Below are 15,556 nucleotides of genomic sequence, written 5' to 3' on the forward strand. Positions count from 1 at the left end.
CCTTGTTGCAACTACGCTGGGTTCCATTTATTTCCTGATGTAAAGCCCTACACCCAATTGTTCTATTCCTGCTTTGACTCCTGACAGGTAGACCTTGTATTCTCTCACTTCCTCTTCTTTCTCGCCCGATTGTCACTAACAGCTAAACGTCCAGCTCCATCTTACTTGCAGCCTCTGCCAGCTCTACCTTCTTCCCAGAGTAGACCCCATTGATATTAATAGCTCCCCATCTCATTACCATTTGTTTGCCAAGTCGTATCTTGTTTGTCAGTTAGAGGTGGGACTCCGTCACCTCCAAAGGTCCGAGGTATTTTGCTCTGATTGTTGCCAGCATCATATTCGAAGTACCAGGGAAGCAGGTTGCTAGCCTTACTCGCCCCTAATCCCATTGGGTTTTACCCCTAACGGTTGAGGGACTAACCGGTGGACTTGGTAGTCTTTGCCGTATGAGCACAAAGGTGACCACGACTCAGAATATGTGCGAGATGCCCAGCCTTATTCCAAAGTAACTGGTATCCCGACTGTCGGGACCACTTACTTGGCCACTCATACGTTGCCCTTGGTTCATGAACTAGGACATGACTACAGGAACCCACACCATGAACGACGATCACTGCAACTAGAAATTTTGTCACTCATTGAAGTCTATGTTTCCTTTGCGCTATAAAAAACTTTAACTTCTCAGTCAATGCAATCAAATGTTACGGACGTTTATGTCAGATATTTTGATAAGCACTTGCCCGTGAAAAGCAAAGGTCCCGAGTTCAAGTCTCGGTCCGGCACACAGTTTTAATCTGCCAGGAAGTTAGATATTTTGATACTCGCAAACTCACTTAGAATTATCTACGGGATAATTTCCATTGGCATGGAATCATGAAATACGGCATGAAATAAGGCTTCACAGTACAAATGAAGGAAAAAATCAGACTATTGTTAATTAAAAATTATATAACGAAAAAATATTTCTTTTGTCATTCGTTTTACGACTTCAAGTTTAAAATTAAATCATTCGCAAAAGTCTTGGAATTCCCAGTACTAATATTTTGCCAGTATCAGTGTCGATAACAGGCAAGAAACGTCGAAACTGCTGGGGTTGATGAATCACATGTACACATAATTAAATCTGTACGGAACCCTCGGTATGTGGGACATACTCACACATAACTGGATTTTTTCTCTTTTTTTTTCTTTTTTACAGGCTACCAGTTTTTAAACGGAAATTCGTCAGTTCAATAGACGGAGATGTCCAGATTTAAAATCTGCTTTGCCACCTGGCAGACATTTTATGGTATTGGGCAAATGCACAAAGAATTTTGTTGCTGCATGTTGAACTTCTTCTTGAGCCACTGACAGTTTTAATCATGGGTAACAAAAGTAATTCTTCCTCTCTGGTGTTGTAGATATGGACTCCACAATCCTTCTTAAATTACAATGGATAATTTATGACGAATTTCACCAGCGAATATGTATTGTGCCAGCGCAAGTTAAAAACACCTAGCTGCTTGAAGAGGCACCTACATGACGTCAGTGTGTGGACACTATATATTATTGTTGCCATTAGCCTTTGTGCAATCAGTCTTTTTTTTTCTAATTCGTGAGTTACCCCATAAAATTATTCTGTAAGGTGCTGTTGAGTGGAAATATGCAAAATCTGACAGGAGGCTATTTCGCTTGTTTTTAAGATTAGCAGTTATACGAAGAGTAAAAATAACTGAATTTCATTGGTTGAGCTGCTCAGTAGTACGCTTCTTCCAGCTGAAGTTTTCACCAGTGTGTAGATCCAAACATTTGAAGCATTCTACCCTACTTACTGACTTCTGCTCATGCGTTACATCAGTTGTAGGTATTTATTGTACTGAACTGAGAGCAGTGTTTCTTTTTAATTTAGAGAAATTTCATTTTCTGAGAATTACTTTAGAGTTCTTTGGAAAATATCATTTACAATCTCTTCTGTTGCTTTCTCCCTCGTGAGATTAATAATAACACTAGTATTACCTGCAGAAAGCACCGATTCTACTTGTTGAATGTTAAGCGGAAAGTCATTCACATTTTTATAAGGAATAATAGTAGACCCAAAACTGAACGATGTGGGACTCCATTAGTGACTTCTCCCCATTCATTAAATTTGTGTACCCTTCCAACATCTTTCGAATAATTTGGCAAAACTTTTTTTAAAGTACAATTCAAACCAGCTGTGTAAAGCCATCAGTTTCATAAAACTTGAGTTTTTCTCAAAGAGTAACATGATCTACATAATAAAACGCCTTGGAAAGACTTAAAAAATATCATTGAGTAGTAAGTGAGTGTACGAATTTACTGATATTTAAAGAAGCTTCTACTTTTGCTGAGCCAATACTAAATTTATTGTATCTGGATGCCCCAGATAATACGTCCGGTAAAAAAATCAAATGAGCTAGAAGAACCCTGCAGTCTGTACTGTCAAGGTAATTATGGATAGTACGCACAGGAAAATATACCTACCTGAGTTCCTTGTTTTGCATTGTGTGTTGACTCCATTTTAGTTTATTATTCAGATTCACCGTATGGAATTTCGAACGCAATGTTTTATTGGTCCATTAGCTTTTACTGCTGGTAGAGGAGGGCCACTGATTTTAGAACCACTTCCATCACTGCTAGCGTGGCATAAATACGTAATTCTCTGTAAGTTCCTGGCAGATTAAAGCCACAAGGCATGCAAAAAAATCTTGCGTTTCGTGAATAGTTGTCTTATTGGCCGAGATAAACAAGCGTAACTCACGACTCAATCTCACAGCTTCAGTCTGCAACGACCTCTCAAATATTTTCGTACTTAAAACAAACGCTCCTGTATATCCTATTACGTCATCACTCGTGTACGAAAGGAGAAAAGGTATGTATCACAGCTTCTTTGAACTTCGGAAAGGAGAAGAGAGTCCTGTTAGAAGTGAAGCTGTACGAGTAAAGTTTCCTTTTCGAGTTTCGGATGGACGCGAAATTTCATTGTGCCTGGAACTTTCAAATCAGTGCAGACCCAGCTTGTGGGGTGGCGGGTTAAGCTTATTTCGGTTGTTATTAGTTTTGGTAGTTTTTAAATATTTTTTATGTGCGAATTTTAAATACTACTGCCTTTTACAAGAGCTAAAATCATTTGTGCTGACAGTCAGAAGCCGATGGAGAACGTGGTGCCCATAATCTTCAGTCTAAAAGTCCTTCACTCAGTTCACCGAAACTCAAATAAAGTGTTCTAACTCTCTATTTATATTTCATAGCATCCAACAACTACGACGACAAATAAAAGTTCGCTGGCGTATAACGAATCAGTGTATTCTAGTAGTAATTCACATGAACAAGAAATAAATAATTTGGCAATTAATTAAAGTTCTCCTGCAATATTCAGCACCCGTCACAGTTCAGAGGCGGCTTCCACTCCAAGTTCCAAGTATTGCTAATTATCGCTCTAGAAGTGGTGAATAAACACGCCACTTGCCTTGCAGTTTGCTACACCATGTGATCAATAGTATCCGGATACATGGATGAAAATGACTTACAAGTTCATGGCGCCCTCCATACATATTACTAGAATTCAATATGGTATTGGCCAACCTTAGCCTTGATGAAAGCTTCCACCCTCGCAGGCATACGTTCTGTAAGGTGCTGGGAGGTTTCTTGGGGAATGGCACCCCATTCTTCACGGAGTGCTGCACTGAGGAGAGGTATCGATGTCGGTCGGTGAGGCCTGGCACGAAGTCGGCGTTCCAAAACATCCCAAAGGTGTTCTGTAGGATAGAAGTCAGGACTATGTGCAGGCCAGTCCATTACGGGGATGTTATTGTCGTGTAACCACGCCGCCAAAAGTGTTGAAAGATGCAGTCGCCATCCCCGAATTGTTCTTCAACAGTGGGAAGCAAGAAGCTGCTTAAAACATCAATGTAGGCCTGTGCTGTGATAGTGCCACGCAAATCAACAAGGGGTGCAAGCCCCCTCCATGAAAAACACGACCACACTATAACACCACCGCCCTCGAATTTTAATCTTGGTAATACACACGCTGGCAGATGACGTTCACCATGCAATTGCCATACCACACTCTGGCAGCGGATCAACACATTGTGTACCATGATTCGTCACTCCACACAATGTTTTTCCACTGTTCAATCGTCCAATGTTTACGCTCCTTACACCAAGCGAGGCGTCATTTGGCATTTATCGGTGTAACGTGTGGCTTATGAGCAGCCGCTCGACCATGAAATCCGAGTTTTCTCACCTCCCCTCTAACTGTCATAGTACTTGAAGTGGATCCTGATGCAGTTAGAAAGTGCTGTGTGATCGTCCGGGTAGATGTCTGCCTATTACACATTACGACCCTCTTCAACTGTCGGCGGTCTCTGTCAGCCAACAGACGAGGTCGGCCTGTACGCTTTTGTGCTGTACGTGTCCCTTCACGTTTCCACTTCACTATCACATCGGAAACAGTGGAGCTAGGCATGTTTAGGAGTGTGGAAATGTCGCGTACAGACGTGTAACACAAGTGACACCCAATCACCTGACCACGTTCGAAGTCCGTGAGTTCCACGGAGCGCCCCATTCTGCTCTCTCACGATGTCTAATTACTATTGAGGTCGCTGATATGTAGTACCTGGCAGCAGGTGGCAGCACTGTGCACCTAATATTAAAAACGTATGTTTTTGGGGATGTCAGGGTACTTTTGATCACATAGTGTATAATATTGAGAGCGGCACACAAAATAATGTGTCGAAACCGAAATACCGGCTCTCCAGTAATTTATTAATCTGAAAAAACTCAGTTGCACAAAATGAGAGCAATAGCTAATTCGATAGAAAAACCAATCATGTCAGTCGCCTTTAGCGCCATCCGAGGCTTAGCGGACACGGTCGCTGACAGAATCACGGCAAGTTCTGTAGCAGAGCGAGACATATCACGTGAGACAACGATCGAACAACCTCTCAAATGAAGAAACGTATGTCTGTATACATACTCTTGGTTCGGACGGGAAACCATAAACCTACAGGAAGAACGCCTTCATCTTCTGCAGCAGTGCTTACATAGCACTATATTTTATTACATAATTATATATAGTGTCGTTAGTTGAAGACTAACAACTTTCCCAATTTTTCTCTGGGCAAAACAGCACTCTATGTTCTCTAAAAATCTCTGTACAATAACTCTGGTATCCAAAATTATTCATACAGAACCGAAAGTGGATTGTGACCTCTAAATAGTCTCTTTTCCAACTTCTGTACCTTGATCAAACAATAGAATTATCATGAAACCTGGCACAGCTCCATCGATATATCTATCATGGGTTGTTGCATAAGTTCGTAGAGTTCTTCCGTAAGTTTAATAAACACGACAGATATACCTAACAGAACCTTTAGTCATCAATAATATATTCTCCTTCACAATTTAGAGGAGTCTGCCAACGCTGCGGTAACTTTCTGATTCCGCTATTGTAGAAATCGCGGGGTTTTGAGCAAAGAACTGGTCGAACAGTGTCCGGAGCGCATTTCCATCTGGAAAGGAAGTTCCTGGAAAGTTGTTTGATAGAGAGCGCGAAAGGTGAATATCTTAGGGTACAAGATCAGGTGAATAAGATAGGTGCGGAATAACCTTTTTCTTTTTCAACCCTATCAGAAGCGAGTGGACATTATCGTGGAGTAGCATCACCTCATGCTGTCTTCCTGGTCATTGTTCCTGCTTTGCCTCTGCCAGACGTCTCAGTTGTTGACCATAAATGACAGCAGTGATGGTTACAACTCGCGGAAGCAATTAATAGTACACCACACTGTCGCTGTTGCAACAGAAGCGGCCGGCCGGAGTGGCCGCGCGGTTCTAGGAGCCACAGTCTGGAGCCGAGCGACCGTTACGGTCGCAGGTTCGAATCCTGCCTCGGGCATTGATGTGTGTGATGTCCTTAGGTTAGTTAGATTTAAGTAGTTCTAAGTTCTAGGTGACTGATGACCTCAGAAGTTAAGTCGTATAGAGCTCAGAGACATTTAAAACACTTTTTTTTTTTTCAACAGAAGCATAACATTATCTTCAGCAGATGTGCACAGGTTTTTGTACAGGGATTTGCTGTTTTGTTTGGGCTCAACCACTCCTCTGTTTCCATACGTTAGTATGAAGATACGGATAGGAACGCTGGTTTATGAGCCACTGGGTGACAGAAATTGGCATTTATAATATTATCGGAAGTGGTATTCTTTCTATAGATATCAAATGTGAGGCGATTATTATTTTTGCCAATTGTGAAGTCGAGATAATTAATGGTATTGTGTTTCTCAGTTTCCATAGTGAATTTAATTTTAGGGTGCAGTTGGTCGAGTGGTGGATATTTTCGATATCTGCGTGGCTGCCATCTACCAAGATGAGGCCATCATCTACATGCCTAAAATAGTAACCACTTTGGTTGAGTGTAGGCCAATGTGAGTTACAGAATTTTCATTCCAGAGACATTAGGAAAATATAGGCTAATGTGCCTTCTACACTATTACCCATGGCTACTTCATCTGCTTGGTTATAGATTTTGTTGTTAAATTCAAAATAATTTTGTGATAATTCTATTTCCCAAAGATTTATAATTTCAAGTGTTCCAGCCACGGATGTTTTCATATATTGTAACAAGTTATGTTTTATTATTTGGATTGTTTCCTGTACTGGCACATTGGTGTATAGATTAGTGACATCAAATGAACGAAACTTACCATCAGGTGGTATTTGTATGCCTTTTATTGTGTACTTTTTTATTGTGTACTTTTTTATTGTGTACTTTTGTTGGAAGAATAAAGTTTTGTTATTAAATTATATTATAAATGCCAATTCCTGTCACCCAATGGTTCATAAACTAGCATTTTTCCATTCAGTGTTCAATAGATTAAAGAACTTCCCACTATAAAAGCCAGCAATTCAAAAAGAACTTACCACACTTCGTTACATAGCCTATACAAACCATTTCGACCCCAACATAATCTGCATAAATGACAGGTAAAAGGTGTATGATCAAGTTCCACCTGAAAGGTTCACGAGCTGCAAGTATCGAAATGCGCGAGAATCTATGAATCCTTCCTCTGTTTGCCTATTTTACATAATCGGCTTTCACGCCGTAATGAGCGGAGCTGTGTATGGGAATGCCACACGTTGGACAGTACGCGGCTGAGTTGTCCGCTGTTCCGCCGTTTTCATACGCCACAGCAGTTCATTTCCTGCCTCACATGTAAAACTCTGCACTCGCCGCCCGCGAGGAACTTTTTTTTTATTATGTTCTTTAGCTGCGCTGGACCGTAAAGCTTTGAAAATGGCATGCGCCCTCGTTGTTTTCTGGTCGGATGGCTGTGGAAACACATTTGTGGCCGGATGTCCTTCCTGTCACAACACGGTAACACACACGCACACGCACACACACGTACACACTTGACACCATTTTAACTGAATCCAGTTACCACTGTATATTTCTGTTCTTTTAGCATTGTGCCACCTCCAACATATGGAAAAAAATTAAATGCGGGACACGATAATTAGTACGTCATTCTCCATTGTGTAACAGTTTACTCAATTCGATGCTTTAGACTATATTAAGCAGAAAAATTGCTATCAGAAGTCCGGGAAAAAACACGAACCAATCAAAACACATAGGAAAACATGGCATCTCAACTAATTGACAGCAGGATAAAAGTAGAAGTTGATGAGGCACTGGTTACTTGGCTTACCTTGAAGGTGGTACCAGAGAAAAAGGATTTCTGACCTAGCGTTTTTTATGGAAGGACAATTGGGGAAAACAGATTTAGCAACAACTGAAAAGGTTGGATGTATGTAAAAATGTCAAAAAATGTTGAAACATTTCGTCACCAGGCAATTCTGTAGCATGTTACAAAAATTGACTCCAATTTTCAGAGTGTAATTCGTCTTTCTAATGATGCAAGAACCATCTTGTTACAACCAGTGCGCAGTTCCAGTCCCCCTTTCTTACACAACTCTGTTCTTGTGTACGATATTTTATTTACATATGAAGATAGTAACTGTCCTCGAAAGAACAGATTACTGTTGTTGACCGTGCAGCTTTTCCCTGGAATAAATGATGTCTAACTGAAACCCTCAGCTGCCGACAGGTGTTCTTGATATACCTCGATGTGGACAGCTGAAAATGCGTGCGCAGATCGGGACCCGAAACCGGGATCTCCTGCTTACATGGCAGACGCTCTATCCATCTGAGCCACCGAGGACACAGATGAATAGCGCGACTGTAGGGACTTATCCCTTGCACGCTTCCCGCGAGATTCACATTACCAATATTTTATTGTTTACTGCCATCAGAGAAGACATCTGTACAGTACAGAAAGTTGTGAGCCCATCTACAGTGCGATGTATTACGATTTAGTATTAAAATTCCCTCATATGATTCTTTTCTGGTGCTTAATATTTGTAACACAGGAAAAATCAGGAACACCCTTATGGCGCTAGGATCACATAGATACTGCCTTACTCAACACCTATTGAAGAATATTGATGATGTGCGTGTCGCAAGTTACGAAATGTTAGTGAGGTATTACCGAAGGGGCATACTAGAAAGATCAGACTAGAAAAGAAAGAGCTAAATGAAGACTAAATGTATGGTTGTGGTCGGTATTAAGGTACTTGTTTCTGGCATAAATGTTAATAAAATCTGTTTTCTGCCATTTCCCGCAACTTTAATTTTTCGATGTATAAGGAACGTTCTCTGCTGAACAAGTGCAGATAAAAAGGAGTAATTACAATGGTCTTCGCATTTACTGTAACACAATTTCCTGTGGTACCAAAACCTTCAAAATGTACTTCTGTCACAGTTATTTAAATTTTTGTGAAATAAAGTTGCTATGTATCACACACATAAACAAACAAAAAATTACTGCGAGGGTTCTAAGACTGGTATTAAAAACTGGTTTTGTTTATCTAATCACTAAGACTAACCCACCACATTACAAAAGTGATAAGTAAGGTAACCGTTGAGAAAATGTTCCTCGTGTGACAGTATGTGTTTTAAAAGTATCCAGCAACGTCCTGACCAAATTATTCGACAAAAAATGGAGAAAATCTAGATTACAGCTAGTAACATAATTACAGTATCTGCAGAATTTGGTTCAGTTACATCTCGAACAGTAAGAGTTACATTATCCCATGCGTCCACCTTAACACACTTTGGCCATTAAACTTAAGATACCCAAAATGATAGCAAATAATGATTATTTACTTAAGGTGCATACACAGTACGTCAGGTAGAAGATGGGATGTAGTTTGTAGGTAATAAAAAGAGTTTCGTGTATCTCAGTGGCCAGGGGAAGGTCTTTCAATTGGACTGCCCTTCAGCGACTTGCGTGCCCTTAATCTATCCTAGTCATCCAAACAGTGAAGGAGAATCTACAGTTTAGAGTGGAAACCGAACCACGTGTTGTTCCCGGTAAGGCGTTGAGAAGCGAAGGGTTGATTACAAACAGACTAAAAATTACTGCGGACCAACCGGGATTCGAACCCACGCCCTTCCTGCTTCCAGGCACATACTTCAGCACTAATTACTTTTTAAATCCCTAGACCACATTCTTAATTAAAGATTTTTTCTTTTCTATTTCCTCTTTTAGTCCATCTTGTCTGTCTCCTTCTTTGTCTTCTTCGACTAGCTTCTTTGCTTCACTGCCGCTATGTCTTTGTAACGCAAACTTGAAAATAAGCGTCTTCTTGTGTAAATTGGAAGTTCATCCTTCTTTTAAACTAAAATAAATTTCTACTCATAAAAAACAGATATTATTCCATTCTTTTTGAGTGTCTGCTACTCAGCGAAGAGAACCGGAAATTTAAAACTTTCTTCTTGAGAGTAACTATTTAGAAAAATCTTCTTTCTAAAATTCGAAATTTTGTAGTCCGCAAGAGGCAATATGCTGTCTGAAAACTGAATAATTTATTTGGAATCAAAAAGAAGTTCTGTTCGAAGGAAGTAAGTGATATCATTAACTATCGCTCCTATTAACTGACGCTCCTTGTGATGTCTCTCGTAGTTATTACTCTTTAGAAATCATGTCGTACTTGTGTTATGTATGTATTACATATTACTTGTGCGTTATTCACGTTTATCAACTGTTTGTGGCACATTTATTGTGAGTATTCTCAGCATAGTGCCAAGGATCTGCTTATGATCTGCATTCTCGGCAGCGTTCCTGAATTTCTGTAGGATATAGGAGAGATAGCCTCTGATATTTGCTTTTCTCTTTTCTATTATACGCGTCGTTATGCTTCCAGTGATCCATATGGGAGTGTTTTTCTGCCGTTGGAGATCAGACTTTGTCAGGCCGAAGCAGTTCTCGAGTATATAAATCACTGCTGGTTATCTGGTCAAAAAGTGCTAACTCCAGTGTGAAATACGTGCATGTCTCCATCGCACTACCACTTGTGTATCTGTGTCTGTTCTTCCACAAAACTCACACACTGTGTTGAGGTAAATCGTATGTAATTGGCCGTTCGTTGAGATCTTGTCATTGACGAAAAGATAAACAAGGTCTATGTGTATTGTACCATAACGTGTTCCATTCAGCTTGCTGGTAATTGATCTCAACAGGATAACTTCAGTCAGCGCCATCTAGGTCGCATAAATACACTAAAGGAAAAAATCGCAACAGCAGAAAATAGTTAACGTAAAGTAATTAAATTTCGGAAATACATTTATTTAGCTAAGATATTTAAGAGATTAACATTGTATTACCACAGGTTAATATAACCGCGAGATAAGCCACTGCAAATACGAAATGCTGGTACATTAATAATGGGTGTAACAGCGAGAATGTAGAATGCAAGCGTGCAGACATGCATGTACTGTGTTGTACAGGTGCCGGATGCCAGTTTGTGGGATGGAGTTCCATGTCTGTGGCACTTGGTCAATCAGAACACTGTCGATGATGCTGAAGTTGTCGTCCGGTGATGTCCCGTATCTTCTCTATTGAAGACAGGTCTGGTGATCGAGCTGGCCAAGGAAACATGCCACACTCTACAGAGCACGTTGGGTTACAACAGCGGTATGTGATTGAACGCTATTCTGTTGGAAAACATCTTATAGAATGTTGTTCATGAGTGGCAGCACAACAGGTCGAATCAACAGATTGATGTACAGGTATGCTGTCAGAGAGCGTGAGATAAACAAGAGAGTTCTCCTGCTGTCATACGAAATCGTATCCCAGACCATAACACTAAGTGTAAGTCCAGCGTCCTTAGCACGCAGACAGGTTGGTCGCCGTCTCGCAACCGGCCTCCTTCTAACCAACAAACGGCCATCACTGGCACCGAGGCAGAAACCGATTTCATCAGAAAACACGTTTTTGCTTGGTGACGTTCCAAAGTTCCTGGCATCCCATCTTCTGCTGTTTATACACTGCTGGCCACCGTAAATGCAACACCCTGAAGGAAGCATCCGAATCAAGTGAAATTGACGCCATGGGTTTGCAGCGATGAGATATGCAACTGATTAGAATTTAAGCGCAGACGCACATCACGCGCGCCTGTGGCGCCACCTCATAGCGCTATTTAAGGCTTGGCGATTTCGACGAGTGTACGTTCGGCACGTGTGTTTACCTTGTGGTTGTTTCACAAGACGATCAGTTATGCCTCGTAGACAACAGCGAACATCGTTTGATCAAGTATCCGAGTTCGACAGAGGAAGGATAGTGGCTTACCGAGATTGTGGATTATCATACAGAGAAATCGCTAGTCGTGTTGGACGAAACCAAACAACTGTAATGCGGATATGTGACCGTTGGATGCAGGAGGGTACGACGGACCGACGTGGTCGATCGCATTCACCTCGGTGCACCACTGCACGTGCTGATAGGCAAATTGTGCGCATGGCAGTGACGGATCGCTCAGTGACATCCCGAACCGTAGCACAGCACATTGCGTCTGTAACGCATCATCCAGTGTCTGCGCGTACCATTCGACGCCGTTTACAGCAGAGTGGTCTGTCCGCAAGGTGTCCATTGCTTCGTCTACCATTGACGCAGAACCACAGACGTCTCCGTCGCCAATGGTGTGATGACAGACGGATGTGGACGGCAGAATGGAATGACGTTGTCTTTACTGACGGGGCACGCTTCTGTCTGCAGCACCACGATGGTCGGATTCGCGTGTGGAGACACCGTGGAGAGAGGATGCTGGACAGCTGCATTATGCACCGCCACACTGGTCTTGCACCGGGTATTATGGTATGGGGCGGTATTGGATATTACTCTCGCACGCCTCTAGTACGCATTGCCGGTACTTTAAATAGCCGGCACTACATATCCGAGGTCCTGGAGCCAGTTGTCCTTCCTTACCTTCAGGGCTCGGCCACAGCCATATTTCAACAGGATAATGCGCGACCACACGTGGCACGAATTCTCCAAAGGTTCTTCGTCAATAAGTAGATTGAATTGCTTCCCTGGCCAGCTCGATCTCCGGATCTTTCGCCGATAGAAAACATGTGGTCCATGGTTGCTCAACGAGTGACCCAGATTACATCCCCAGCTGCCACACCAGATGATCTTTGGCAACGTGTGGAAGCTGCTTGGGCTGCTGTACCCCAGGAACACATCCAACGTCTCTTTGAGTCAATGCCGAGACGTGTGGCAGCGGTGATCTCCAACAATGGCGGCTACTCTGGCTACTGATTCTGGCAGGAACCACATGTCACAGACGTCTGTAAACGTAATCATTTGATACTTGGTCAACATGTTATCTACAAAATAAATTTTGTTGTGCTACCTCTTGTCTTTCTTTGTGTTGCATTTACGGTGGCCAGCAGTGTATATATTTACGTATCGTGATTATTGTTTCTTGACTAACTGTACTGCAGAATTTTGCAGCGGAATTTTTTAACACAGCTGTTTTAAATCGTCATAAGTTTATAAACAACACTCATGATGTGTAAATATATCTTAACTTCTGAATATCACAAATGGAATGATACAACTTCACAGACTTTATTGGTCTCATACACATATGATATTATGAATATAAACTGAAGCGGCTAGTGAAAATTTATACATAGGTCAGGAATTCAACGCTTGTCTCCTACTACTAGGCAGCCGCGTTAGCCAGTAAGCAGCCTTGTCACAGCAACTCAAACAACTGGCACGCCTTCCTCCACGATCCAAATCCTGACAGCCGCCCCACTCTACCTTAAATTCTTTGTCATTTCAAATAGTTTAAAAGTGTAAATCGCTTGAATTTAGCATATATCGGCTGTATTATACAGAAGCTTAGGGTCGGCTGCATTATACAGAAACCAAACCGGAAAAATACAAACAGAATATTAAATTAATCAAAATATCCACGGGTATGCTGCCGGTCTATAGTGTCCAACGGGCACAATATTTCGGCGATCAAACATGTCGCCATCATCAGGTGAACTGACGGACTGAGCTCCTGTGAACGTGCCGGCACGGAGATCCGTACGCTATGGCTGCTCAGAGGGAACTGGGTTCGGTCGCGGCGGCGGCCGATTTAAATACCCTCCGCCCGCGGCGCGCTCCCTCCGCTGTCCGCGCCCAGCGCCACGGTCGTGCGGTGGAACAGATTGCGACGGCGTCTGAGATGACGTCGGTGTGATGGCTCTGTCCGCCGTGGTCGTCACAACTATACGTCTGCTCGATTTACTCTTGATTAACCCGATCGCTGGTTCCCAAGCCTTGCTAAGATTATAGCCACAGTCACGGTTTATGAGGTCGTCATTGGTGCGAATTTCGATGGCCTCTCTAACAACGCTGTCCCAGTATCTCGACGTCTGTACCAGAATCCTCGTGCGGTCATACTCCATGGCGTGATTTTCCGACAAACAATGTTCAGCGACCGCCGACTTGCTCGGATACATCAGTCGAGTGTGCCTCTGGTGTTCACGGCATCGATCCTCGACGGTACGCATCGTCTGACCAATATACGACTTGCCACATTGACACGGAATCTGGTACACGCCGGCCTTCCTCAAACCGAGGTCATCTTTGGCGCTCCCCAACAGTGCACGAGTTTTATTTGGAGGACAAAACACAGTTCCGACCCGGTGTTTCTTCAGAATGCGGGCGATTTTTCCCGAGAGTGCGCCTGTGTATTGAATAAATGCAGTGCCTACCTCCTCCCTCGTGACTTCATCCATCTCAACAGGTTGTGCTGCAGTGGTTGGGCGGAGAGCACGTTGAATCTGCCACTCTGAGTACCCATTTTTTCGAAATACAGTTCTCAGATGTTCCAATTCCTGGGGTAGACTCTCTGCGTCAGAGATAGTGCGCGCCCTATGTACTAGAGTTTTAAGTACCCCATTCCTCTGTGAAGGGTGGTGGCAGCTGTCTGCATGCAAATACAGATCAGTGTGCGTAGCCTTCCGATACACCCCATGACCTAGGGTGCCGTCAGCCCTTCTCTTGACCAAGACGTCAAGGAAAGGTAATTTACCCTCCGTTTCAGTCTCCATGGTGAATTTGATGTTGGGGTGTATGGAGTTTAGATGTGTAAGGAAGTCAAGGAGTTTATCCATACCACGTGGCCAGATGACGAACGTGTCGTCAACGTAACGGAAAAAGCAAGTAGGTTTCCATACGGATGACGACAGGGCTTCCTCCTCGAAGTTCTCCATGTACAAATTCGCTACCACCGGTGAGAGTGGGCTACCCATGGCGACTCCCTCCGTTTGTTTGTAGTATTCTCCATTAAAAAGAAAATACGTGGAAGTCAAGACATGCCTAAAGAGTTCAGTGGTCTTCTCGTCAAACCTCTGACTAATCAATTCTAGTGACTCTCGCAGGGGTACCCTCGTAAACAAGGAAACGACGTCAAAACTCACCATGATATCTGACTCATCCAACCTGAAGCTGTCAAGGCGTTTAACAAAATCCACGGAATTACGGATGTGATGAGGGCATTTACCCACATAAGGACTTAATATTCCCGTCAGGTATTTGGCCAACAAATATGTAGGTGCCCTGATGTTGCTGACAATGGGGCGTAATGGTACCCCCTCTTTGTGAACCTTCGCACCAATGACGACCTCATAAACCGTGACTGTGGCTATAATCTTAGCAAGGCTTGGGAACCAGCGATCGGGTTAATCAAGAGTAAATCGAGCAGACGTATAGTTGTGACGACCACGGCGGACAGAGCCATCACACCGACGTCATCTCAGACGCCGTCGCAATCTGTTCCACCGCACGACCGTGGCGCTGGGCGCGGACGGCGGAGGGAGCGCGCCGCGGGCGGAGGGTATTTAAATCGGCCGCCGCCGCGACCGAACCCAGTTCCCTCTGAGCAGCCATAGCGTACGGATCTCCGTGCCGGCACGTTCACAGGAGCTCAGTCCGTCAGTTCACCTGATGATGACGACATGTTTGATCGCCGAAATATTGTGCCCGTTGGACACTATAGACCGGCAGCATACCCGTGGATATTTTGATTATCAAATACGCCGGGAGAAACTCAAGAATCACAGAATATTAAATTGTCCCACTGGTAATACTCACCGCTACACTCCCATTAATGATGATATTTTGGTCAGCATCAATACAGTTCGTTGACAGTAATATTG

The sequence above is a fragment of the Schistocerca piceifrons genome, chromosome 7, assembly GCF_021461385.2.
Source record: "Schistocerca piceifrons isolate TAMUIC-IGC-003096 chromosome 7, iqSchPice1.1, whole genome shotgun sequence".
Taxonomy (NCBI): Eukaryota; Metazoa; Arthropoda; class Insecta; order Orthoptera; family Acrididae; genus Schistocerca; species Schistocerca piceifrons.